Genomic DNA, 12385 nt, shown 5'->3' on the forward strand with positions numbered 1-12385 from the left:
TCATCCTGAAGCAAACAATCACAAACCCACAGATATTTAACATGTATTACACAATAAAATTTTAACAATGGTATTAATTTATATTCATTTGAAATAATAAGTTTTATATGATAAATATTTAATAACATTAATGTTGTACACATATATTGTATATTTGTTATTTCAATGAAAATTATACATGAGAACAATGGTAAGGTTTTAATTAGTGCTTTTTATTAATTTTACTTTTATTCAGTAAAGACATTAAATTGATCAAAACTCACAGACTGATGTTAAAATATTAAAATAATAATAATGTTAAATATTTTATTTAAAATAAATGCTGTATTTTGATCAAATAAAAGAAAATAACAATTATGGTTTCTAAAAATTATTAAGTAGCACAACTGTTTTCAGCATCGATAATAATGATAAATGATTCTTGAGCAGCAAATCAGCATATTAGAATGATTTCTGAAGGATCATGGGACATTGAAGACTGGAGGAATGATGCTGAAAATTCAGCTTATTCATTACTTTTATTCAAATAGAAAACAGTTATTTTAAATTGTAATAACATTTCACAATATTACTGTTTTACTGTATGTTTGGATCAAATAAATCCTTGGTGAGCATAATAGACTTCTTTAAAGACAAACAAACAAAAACTTTGAATGGTAGTATAGATTACTATTTGGATATACGGTATATTAACTACTGATCTAGACAGCATTATATGCTACATTTTCTAATGACTTGTGTAATCAAAGTGTAATCATTGTATTATATTATTGTGGTTGCATTACCTGATCTCATGCAGTTTGATGCCCTCATTGATAAAGAGCAGAGGGATCAGCCCCGGGATGCCATGGGAATATCAGAGATACAGAACGTTCCATGCCACAAGAAGCGGGAAACCATTGCCAAAGAAGCATTAAGAACTGGCTTGTGAGGGAAACAGAGATAGCCAACCATTCCATAACGTTCATAAAAACATTCATGCCTCTGACGTTATTAATTAGACTTTAAAGGGATAGTTTGGAAAAAACTATCCATGAAATAAAATAATAACATGGAAGTCAATGGCTACTGTAGGATGTTTGCCTAGACACATTCTTCAAAATATCTTATTTTTTGTTCAACAGAAGAAAGAAATGCATACAGGTTTGGTACAACTTGAGGGTGAGTAAATGATGACACATTGTATAAAGATGTCATGTTAAAAAGCTACCTACAAAGTGCAGGTGACAGCACACTAGCAATGATTGCTCAGTGGGCTCTGTTTCCACATGGGAGCTGAGCGATGCACATGACTGATAGAAGTACACACTAAACACACACACACAGACACAGGGAACTCCAGGTTCATACTCGGACACATCTTCACTTTCAGTATGCTGAATGATTTAGCTTTATGCAAGCTTGATGTTGTTGAAGGAACTGTTCAACCAAGAACAAAAAATACTGGAAGAAAGTGAAAATAGCACGACAAACTGACTGGCATTGAGCAGCTCAAGAAAGGCGATGACTTTCTGCGCCAGACTTAGACCATCTGATCGTCTGCCGTACCAGTCAGGAGACCACACTGTTGAATTCCTGCAGACAAACACGCCACACAGATTCAATTTTACCATTATACTGTAGATTATTTCAATATCTCAGCAACACAGCAAGAGTGAATTTGCACTAAATATATCTATGGCTCATTTATATTCTATACATTTTTTTTAAACAGTATGTGAAACAGTATGAATTGTATAGTAAGACATTGTTGATGCTTGACTTCATGATCAATATATATAAAAATTTTTTTAAATAATTGTCATTATATCACTTACTCCCCAATGGATCTTTTGCAATAAATGGGTGCCGTCAGAGTCCAAACAGCTGATAAAAACATCTAAAAAACCACTCTAGTCCATTGATAAACGTCTTGTGAAGTGAAAAGCTGTGTTTTTGACTTTTTAACTTTAAAGTGACCAGTCTATGATCCATAATAAGGCTTCTTCTGCTAGTGAAAAATTCCTTCCCCTGTTATCCTCTCACATTGAAATCCGCCGACATTTGAAAACATATTTGCATATTTCTGCCCTGATTCAGATAATACAAGGTTTTCAATGGAGAAAGCAATATTATGAAAGAGGACTCAATGTTTTTAAGTTTTAAATGTCTTAATGATGGATTCATTTATTACAAACAAACAGCTTTTCACTTCACAATACGTTAACTGATGGACTAGAGTCATGTAGATTAGTTGTAGATTAGTGTGATGATTTTATCAGCTCTCATTCTGACGGCACCCATTCACTGCAGAGAATCGATTGGTGAGCAAGTCATGTAATGCTACATTTCTCCAAATCTGTTCTGATGGAGAAACAAAATCCTCTACAGCACTAGATGGCCTGAGGGTGAGTAAATTTTTCCCCGTGAGTGAATTATTCCTCCAACTTTGAAAGTGAATTTTTTTAAAATTAAGAATAAAAATCACTATTCATTTGTCACACAGAAAATATAATATCTGCATTAAAAAGAGTGGAACTAAGTTAGAATGCTTTAACATACACGAGCAGTGATGTTGGGTGACACAGATCTTCATCTTGATGGTTAATATCAAGACAGAAGCTGTGCAACATGAGGCCAAAGCATGTGACAAAGGTACACAAGGTGAGACCAAACTTCACCAGGAAACACAGCACAAACAGCCGCAATTTCTGCAGAGAAATACACAAAACTATACTGCACATCTCTTTAGCTGATCAGTTATACAATGAATGTTATGTGTATCTGTAACTGAATATTCTCCAGGCCCATGAAAGATGAACTCAAATATTCAGAAAATCCATTACAGACCCCTTTTTAAAAAGCTTTTCCTGTTTCTTTACCTTTTTTGGTAGGAATCTGAGATTTTTCCCATGTAGGAACTTTCATGATGGAATTGTCAGATGGCTTTCCCAGAAGGGACACACCCGAAAGAGAAAGGAATTTAGTTCAAATAGAGTAAATAATAATAAAACGATGCCCTCAAAAACAGACACAAAATAGCTATAATACACGTTTATATTCAAGGATTTTTATCAAACGTTCAAGATCAGAGCCATCTTAAGAAAACACAGATTGACTGACCACTGGTCTGAATATTTAGAAGCCCTCTCAGTTTTTATTATACATTTTGTGCATGTATTTAGATGCATGTTATTGTTTATTATATTCGTTCATACCTCAGTAAAGGAAAATAGAAACAGGACAGAACGAGGACATCACTCGTGCCCAGAGGAGGAGGAAGTTGACACACACATGCCAGAATCTGTGGAAATAAACGAACACACACCAGCTTACTCAGCTGCACCTGTCAAACTCTGAGCTTTAGATGTAAATCATGAGTGTGTTACTCATTACTTCTGACAGAAATAGCAAAGTCCACATGGGACATATTAAAGAGACCAGTGATAAAAAGTCCTAAACGTGCCCTAAAAATGAACAATTAAATAATAATGATGAAAAAAATACTACTTTTAAAGGATTTACTCAAAAATGAATACAAATATAAATTTATTTACAAATTAAGACAAAATTATTAGATAAATTATGTACTAAAATATATTAATAATTTGAAATACAGACACAACTGTGTTTATGTAGTTAGCCTTAATTGATATCTATCTATCTATCTATCTATCTATCTATCTATCTATCTATCTATCTATCTATCTATCTATCTATCTATCTATCTATCTATCTATCTATCTATCTATCTATCTATCTATCTATCTATCTATCTCAGATTAATAATAAAAGTAAATTAATTAATGTATGTTTAGTTGCATTCATTATTATAATTTTTTTTTTTTATTATGCATATGCTTTATTTAGGTGACACTCCTAGTCCTCTCTTATAACTGAATGAGGACAAGGGACAGCTGACACTGGAGCAAAAACAGAAAGCACGTTCCGTTAGTGTAGATGGCACAAAATCCGTTAGTGTAGATGTGTGTTGATGCGTGTCCTCATTCACCTGTTTGATGAGCCTGATGACGGTGGTGTTGTCTTGTTGGTTAAACTGTACTGTGCAAGCCAACCCACAGATGGCGCTAGAGAGCTGAATTACACTTAAAGAGTCTGATGTGTTCAAAGCTGCATCAGAGTTAGACCAGCAACATGTGGGCACCAGAGGATCTAAATGCTGACAATTAATAGGTCAGAAACAATGAATAATGTAAAGTAGGCTATATAATATAATATACAAATGCCTCAAATAAATGCATAAAGGCAATATTAGGAAAACAGGGTTAGTTTCAAGTGTGACAACTTAACTCATATTATACAACAGCATGCTAATAGGCTGCTAACAGGTCACAAAAGGTCAACATGTGTTTAGTGAATTGTATTATGCTTTTGCGGACAATATAGGTGGCAATTTTTATGCCATGATGTTTCATGCTGGCATTACAATCAGTTGGGATTAGGGTGTGGTGTTAAAATATTAAAATATGTCATGTCATGTCATGAGTAAATCCGTTCTTGGCAGGTTATTGAAATAAAGGGGATGAGAAGAGCTGAGTTAAAGGCTAGACGAATCACCTGATATCACTTTGTAAGAAAATTTCATTGTTGTTGATATTTTGACTGCTCCCGAGGCAGCACACGACCTCTCCATACTCCTGCATGATACACACCATCTCACATTCAGCTACACACACACACACACACACACACACACACACACACACACACACACACACACACAAGCACAGCTTAGAATGTTGGCTTTGTTGATGGTGATATAAATAAGTCTGAGCAGTGTTGCCAGAACTAGAAAAAAAGCAACCAGCTCTGACAAAGCAGGCCTAAATCTAGAGACTGCAGTTTTTTGTGCTTTCTCAGGGAGGAATTAAATCAAATTAATTCATTTAACTCATCTGATGAAGAGCTATCTTTAAGCAATACATGTTTTAATGATATACAACATTATGAATGTAATGGGAACAATTAAAAGTTTAAAAAAATAAGTACACAGTTTGGGGTCAGTAAGATTTTTGTTGTTAATTTTTTATATGTCCACCAGGAGTCAGAACTGCATTTATTTGATAAAAAATAACCGTTTTCTATTTCAGTATATTTTAAAATATATATATTTACTTCTGATTGCAAGCTAAATTCATAGCTAAACATTTCTTATTGTGCTGAATACTTTAATAATATGTAACTTTATGAATGTCTTTTAATTATATTATGTTTAGTCATTTTCACTTATTTACTGTCAATTCTGATCAATCACCTTTTCATAAATAACTACTCAATGCATTTTTACATAATGATTAATGCAATTTATTCATTACAACATTTGTCAACAAAATTTTAGTCATAAGAGCCTATAACTTTATTTTTTAATTTATTTAGACAAATACCAACAAATAAAATAAACAAATAAATGTTGTAACACTGTGTTTGTGTGTATTTGTAAGTGTCTTATTCTGTGATGTGCAGTCTGTAAATAAAGGGACCAGTAACGGAACATTATCAGTGTTCTCCAGATGTGGCTTCACATTCTCTTTTCCTCTTGGAAGTTTGGCCTGGAAAAACAAGAATCAGGTTATCTCTATTTTGGGATCCTACCTCCTGGTCCCAACAAGGAAAGGAGCTTCTTAGAAGGTCTAAATAATGCCTTTATAGAAATCTGAAGTGTTAATATAGTGTAAACCAGTGGCACCCTGTTTAGGTCCTCGATGAGACATGCTCCATCATGCTCCATTGCTCTTGAATCTGCCCTCTCTCTGACACTGTCTCTCAGCAGAATTTCTTCCTCTGAAATTAATACATTCAAATATAAAAAGAACAGAACTGGTCATTACTGGCATTAATCTCTGCAATGCATAACTCTGTCTCTCACCTTCCTCTGTCACCGGCTCCTGCACGTTTTCTGGGTCGAGAGGGAAGCTCTCTGATTGGAGGGAGATGTGACAGCTCCATCCCGTCTCCAGTCCCATTTTCTCAGCAAACACCTACACATAGAGTGATTCAACTTGTAAATAACATGAATAAAACATTTGTACAGTCGATCATCCAACATTTTTTGAATAATGAAAATGATAAACAGCAGCTGCGCTGTAAATGTCATGATTTAGGACATGTTCCCACAGCAACATCCTGTGTTGGTCCTGCAAAAATATTCCTATCCAACAATCATAACATGATCTAAAGTCAGCAAAGACCCCATCTACTTTTTTATACATGCTCGCTCCTACAGTGCATGTTTTATCAGTGCACAACAGCACGTTTAAGTAATTATAGTTAAATAATAATAATTCACAATATTATTCATGATCAAATAAATGCAGTCTTGTTGAATCATACCTACACACACACAGACACACACACACAAATGATTATTCTGACATCAAAAGTCTGAACAGTAGTATATGACATATTACATTAATTAAATAAAATGTATTATATTGTATCCAATTATAAAAACTTGTTTCAGCTCTGAAATGACTGTCTGAAAAGGCTTTTCAGGCTATTTGTTAACATTAGACAGGCTACAAAATTCCCCTATTACTGCTATTACTGTATGTTTGTGTGTAGGAGTGTTTATGTCTGCTGACCTCACTCCGAACTTCCTCTTCACTGGAAAAATAGACAAAACGAATGCAAGCACTGTCCAGCCCTGAGATAAGCCTGACCATATCAGGACGGGCTTGATACTGTGAGGACACCAGACCCAGAAAGATCTGCTGCCTGAAGGGTGTGATAGAGAAATCATCTGCACAGACATTATACTTCCTGTTAACATTTCAGTCATATACATGATCATGTATTTTACATAATCAGACTTTTTCCTCATGTACCTGTAGTGTCAGCACTGGGGTTCAAAGGCAGTTCCACACAGGTGTCATCTATTTCTGGGTCATGTGGTTGTAACAGGAAACAGCAACACACTGACCAGCCATACAGGAACGCTGATAAAAATCCACAGCTTTCTTCCAGCACATGCACACACCCACACCCACACACTATTTTATAAGAAACTCTATTTTAATAGAATTTCTTTGCGAAAACTATTAAAAAAAAAATGCTGTTTTTAGAATAGTAATCAATGTCACCACAAAAAAATATTAAACAGCACAACTGCTTTTTTTTTTTACACAATAAGTAATGTTTCTTGAACAGGAAATCAGCAAATTAGAATCATATCTGAAGGACCGTGTGATTATAGTCTGTACTAATGGCTGCTGGAAATTCAGCTTTCCATCACAGGAAATTTTTCTCACATTTTATTTTTCATATAAGAAGAACAGAAAAAAGTTAATTATAATAATACTTCATAACTATCCTGCTTTTTGGATCATATTAATAAAAACATTTTTGAAAACTTATTTTAAATCTTGCTGAATACCAACCATAAAGTGACATATAATACACAATAATAATATTGATATTTATTAAGAGAATACGTCCTTATAATATACAAATTAGATAAATTTGATAAAGTTTCTATATTTTTATACTATTATATATTTGTACATATTTTTTTATTAGATTTTTCATTGATTTATTTTCTATTTTAGTCATACAAAGCCCTTGCAGTTTCATCTGTGCGTAACACAACAAATTCAGCTGCATGCAAATAGGCCGTGATGCAGATTCAGATTCTGAATCGCTGTCAGTGTGAATGTACCTTTAGAGATTCAAGATCGGAAAGCTGATGATTCAAACTGCCCGAAGAAGTGTTTTATTAAAAGAGAAAATAGTGAGATTCCCTTACACCTCTGTGTCCTTGAGCATAGCACTTAACCCTAGATGCTCCAGGGGGACGGGCCAGCAGTAAATGTGCTTTAGATAGGAACTGCTCACTGACTTTCAGAGCAGAATTAAGAGATTTGTTCACAGCAGGTGCTCTAACACACACACACACACACACACACACATACAGAGTTCACAGCATGAATCTACATAGAATTCAGACCTGTCGGAGTCTGTGAGGGGTTGAATATCCCAGAATTCAGTGCATGCACCCAAAATTATGTCAGCCGAGCCATATGAGAACAACTGAAGATCGCCTTGGGACAAAAACATCAAACTGTACTCTATATGAAACATGCAAAACAGAAATAGAATATTATATGTTTTGGGGCATTATTAAACTGTGGATCTCAAAGCATATTTATTGTAAGAGCTGTACAATCATACCAGCTTTTTGCATACTATCGTGGAATGCTATGTCCCATAATGCAATGCTCTCAGCTTGACAGCGTTGTGACAGTTGACTGTATTTACATACTGTTTCTGGACACAATGCACAGTATACAAAAATTAACATCCTATCAATCTGCTTCTAACATATTAACAGTTTACTATTGGCTGATGTTGTAATGTCCCAAACATCGAGGAATGTTGATGCATGTATACATGTGCGTGTGCTCACCGGTGTAAGTGTGGTGCACCAGCAAGGCTATGAGAGGTGTCTCATTCACACAGAAGGTGGAGCAATGATCCCCGGGTCTCCAGGGCAGGAGATGGAGGGCAGGGTGTAGGCTGCCGCACTCATTCTCTGCAGAAAAGGCTCTTTCGCGGAGGTGGAGAAGCCTATAGATTTGCATATACACACTGTCAACACTACAATGCAGTTTTGCTGGATATTTATTATTAGAAAATATGAACGACTTCAGGTTACAAGACACTTATTAAACAGCAACCATGTTACTACCATTATATACTTTAAAAAAAATAACCCTTCAATGCTATATAAATACCAGATTAAATATAAAAAAATAGTTTGTATGTATTGTTACGTAATGGGAAACATACCATCTTGGTATTTACACTACTGTTCAGAATTTTGAGGTCAACACATTTTATTATTATTATTATTCTTTTTTAGTTTATTTGAATATTTTTGCCTCTTAAGAGCATCATTACTACAGTCTTCAGAGTCACATGATCCTTCACCACCTACCCCCCCACCCCTCCACACACACAAAATATTCCATGTTATTTTCAAAAATACCATGATACCTGTTCATAAAATAGGGACATGACCAAAAAAAATTGTTTTCTGTAAATGATGGAATTTACTGTATGTTACTCCATGGTACTTTATATACATTACTACTGATGCCAGAAACATAGTTTCACCACAGTACATACGTAGAAACACTACTGATACTTTTTCCCTCGTGATACACAACCCCTTTCTCTTTATTCTGCCTTCACTTTTACACTACCTCTGAGATTTTGTTAATGCTTCTGCTTTCTCACCGTTGTGAAACTACCTTGACAAAAGGTGCATTTCCCTGGAGCATTAGATACCACTATTATTCTCATCTGGCTTTACCCAGAATCCTCGGTAAATGGCAGAGGCCCCAGGGTGGGCGGACCGGCTGACATGGGGGTCGAGTGCGCACCAGCGCGGCATGGGTCAGGTGGTCGGAGAGGTGGAGTATGCGGGTGACGACACCAGGGTCACAGTGGACCAACTGCAAAGCCAATCCCAGAGGCCGAAGAGAGGGGGCGTGACGCTGCCAGCATGTGTCATCAAACTGCACCCGTGTGTTTTTTTTTGGCATTGAAATATATAAAAAAAATTAACATATTTTTACTTTCTTTGTACTTTCTGATACTTGTTTCTTCCATGGTTTTTTTCACAAATATCTTGGTTCTTAATCGTGGCCCATTTAGATATCTTGAGATATATCAAGATATTTTGTTATATTTATGAAAACATTTTCAGAAATGTAATCATGAGAAGTGCAGAGAAAACAAAGTTCACATTAGTTCATATTCTTGCATACTGATACTGTAACAAACTGCATTCTGGAACACACTCAAAAGCTCTTGTGACAGTATTGAATTACCCTGAGAGAGATAAAATAACATTTACTGCCCCAGCATCACTCAGTGTGTGTGTGTATCACAGGAAACATAATGCAATGTATTGTACAGTAGGTAAGCTATAATTCAAACAGAATACACACAGATAAAAATGTATGAATTCCATTGCATTTGATCAAATATAAACACAAATGGCAATTATTTTAAACACAATTTGTTTTCAGATGCCAGCTGATGCTGAATGCAATGACATGCATATATTTAATTGTGCCTTCAGCACCGTTTTGTGCCTGATGTCTTTTGCACTTACAGTCACAGATCCCAGACTGTGTGGCAAACTAGCATTGTGGCAGAGTGTCGATGTTTGACACCAGAACACTGAGTAACGTTTCTTTCAGGTCAACTTCCACATTTCCTGTTCAATGAAATGGGAAAATCATTTTGGCATACCAAATCATTACCAACAATAAATCTATTCACATGGTTACAGTTGTAAGCAACAAATATACAGGCAGCTATTGTGTGGTTTCCTCTTTACTGAACATACCCACCAGTCCGCTGGCTGTGAGCCCATCAGTAGAAGAACACGGGCCTCTCCGTACATGCACACAAGAACCCAAAGCAGGGGGAAAGTCAGGGGCAACAACGGCAGAACACCATTCACCTGAAAGACAACATTTCATATATTTACTTCAGATGTAAATACAGATGTATGTTTTGGTCAGTATTTTTAAATAAACACTGTTGAAATGTTATTTCTCAATATAAACTACATCTTGCATAAAGTAAAATTTAATTTCTGTGAAATAAGGCATCAAAAAATATAATTCACAGCTAAACAAAGAGATAAATAGTAAGTGCTCAAACAGCTGATAAAAACATAATAATCCACAAGTAAGCACAAGTAGCTCTTTGGACTCTCATTCTGACGGCACCCATTCACTGCAGAGGATCCACTGGCAAGCAAGTGATGTAATGCTGTATTTCTCCAAATCTGTTCCAATGAAAAACAAACTCACCTATATTTTAGATGACCTGAGAGTAATTAAATTTCCTTTTTTTTTGGGGGGGTGAATTTGTGATTTTGATATGTTTCCAATATACAGTATCACTAATATATTTATAGTATTTTCAAGTGTTTTTCAGTGTTCATGAGTGTATGTGAATTTGTGTAGTTGGGTAGCTGCAGGAGTGTGACAGGCCACGGTCCCACACCAGGAGCGCCAAACAAAATGCGCAATAGATTCAGCCTCAGAAGCAGCACCTGGAAAATGAAAGACAGAAAGACGTGATGAAGGATGACTAACCAAACAGAAAACAAAGGCATTTGATAGGGACAAAAAGAAGCACAGCAAACAGTTCTTAAATTTATTTTTTTATTTTTTATTTTCATAGACAGTGAAAAAGCTATTGCAATCCATTACATCCATAGCCACTATCAAAAAAGGAATACAAAAAGGTACAATGGTACAACAGCACCTTGTTTTTAAGGAAAAATAGCATATGGAAATTCACACATACTACAACTTTGAATGCAATGTTAGTCACTTCTTATATATATAAAAAAAATCTGTCAAGTGCATCTGTCAAAATGTGAAAAGATAATAAAAAACAAGTCTTACCAGCACAAAAGGCGCTGGGCCTCTTTCTAGTAAACTTTGTACAGTAAATCGTTCATTATCCAGAACAGACACAGGCCTGTCTTGAGAAAGCTCCAAACACTTCCTACATAAAAAAGATCCATATAAAAGAGATGACATGTCAAATTCCGGGCTTTTTTCCATAAATCCTGCTCTTGTGAACATCCGGGGGCTGTAGTTTAGGAGTTTGAGTGCATAGGATATGCTTTATCATTGTCTATGATAATTTCTGTCATGTTGTTACAAGCTGATCCAGTGACAGTGGTGTAATGATGAGATATCATGTTGAATGCAGTCCTTAAGCTCTTAAGTCTCTCTCTAGGATCTCTTTTAGTGTCTGATAGATGAGATAACATTAAAAGACTTTTGTTCAAAAGTGAGTACAAAGAACACCAATGGAACACAATGGCACTTGTCAGTTGGAACCCTTTCCCTTTCACTTGTACTTTAGGAGGAACATCTGATACTGATACAAAAAATAAATATAGTTGAGAACTACATCAATTATTAAATATTATTCAAAAGGGGTAAATAAATAAATGAACATACTGAACCACCTCAGCCGCTGGAGTCTTTGTTACCCTGAAGAGCTGTGGTTGGAGCAAACGATGTGGGCGGGGCCTTCCACTATCCAATGGCGAAGGGGGAGAGGAGAGATGACTAAACACATCACTGCGGGATAAAACTACATGCTCTTCTTCCTGTCCTCATAAACCAGAGACAAACCAAAAAACTAAAATCACATCTGAGTCAGATGTCTGGTCTTATGCTTCTCTACAATGTAAAAGTCATTTAGCTTGAATCAGACAATTTTGAAAAAAATAAAAAAATAAAAAAAAAGAATAATATATATATATATATATATATATATATATATATATATATATATATATATATATATATATATATATATATATATATTTGTTGAAAATGGTAAG

The 12385-nt window shown here is 35.2% G+C and overlaps 1 long non-coding RNA gene across 1 annotated transcript; it reads right to left on the reverse strand.

Annotated features, from left to right (window-relative positions):
• Positions 1-8407: 8407 nt before the first annotated feature.
• On the reverse strand, positions 8408-12109 carry LOC113044807 (uncharacterized). The gene is made up of 5 exons (XR_003275919.1): positions 11997-12109; positions 11430-11532; positions 10355-11071; positions 9311-10222; positions 8408-8562 (listed from the first exon to the last, which is right to left on the reverse strand). It is a non-coding gene; the product is annotated as an uncharacterized LOC113044807 (long non-coding RNA).
• Positions 12110-12385: the final 276 nt, after the last annotated feature.

The sequence above is a fragment of the Carassius auratus genome, chromosome 26 (assembly GCF_003368295.1).
Source record: "Carassius auratus strain Wakin chromosome 26, ASM336829v1, whole genome shotgun sequence".
Taxonomy (NCBI): Eukaryota; Metazoa; Chordata; class Actinopteri; order Cypriniformes; family Cyprinidae; genus Carassius; species Carassius auratus.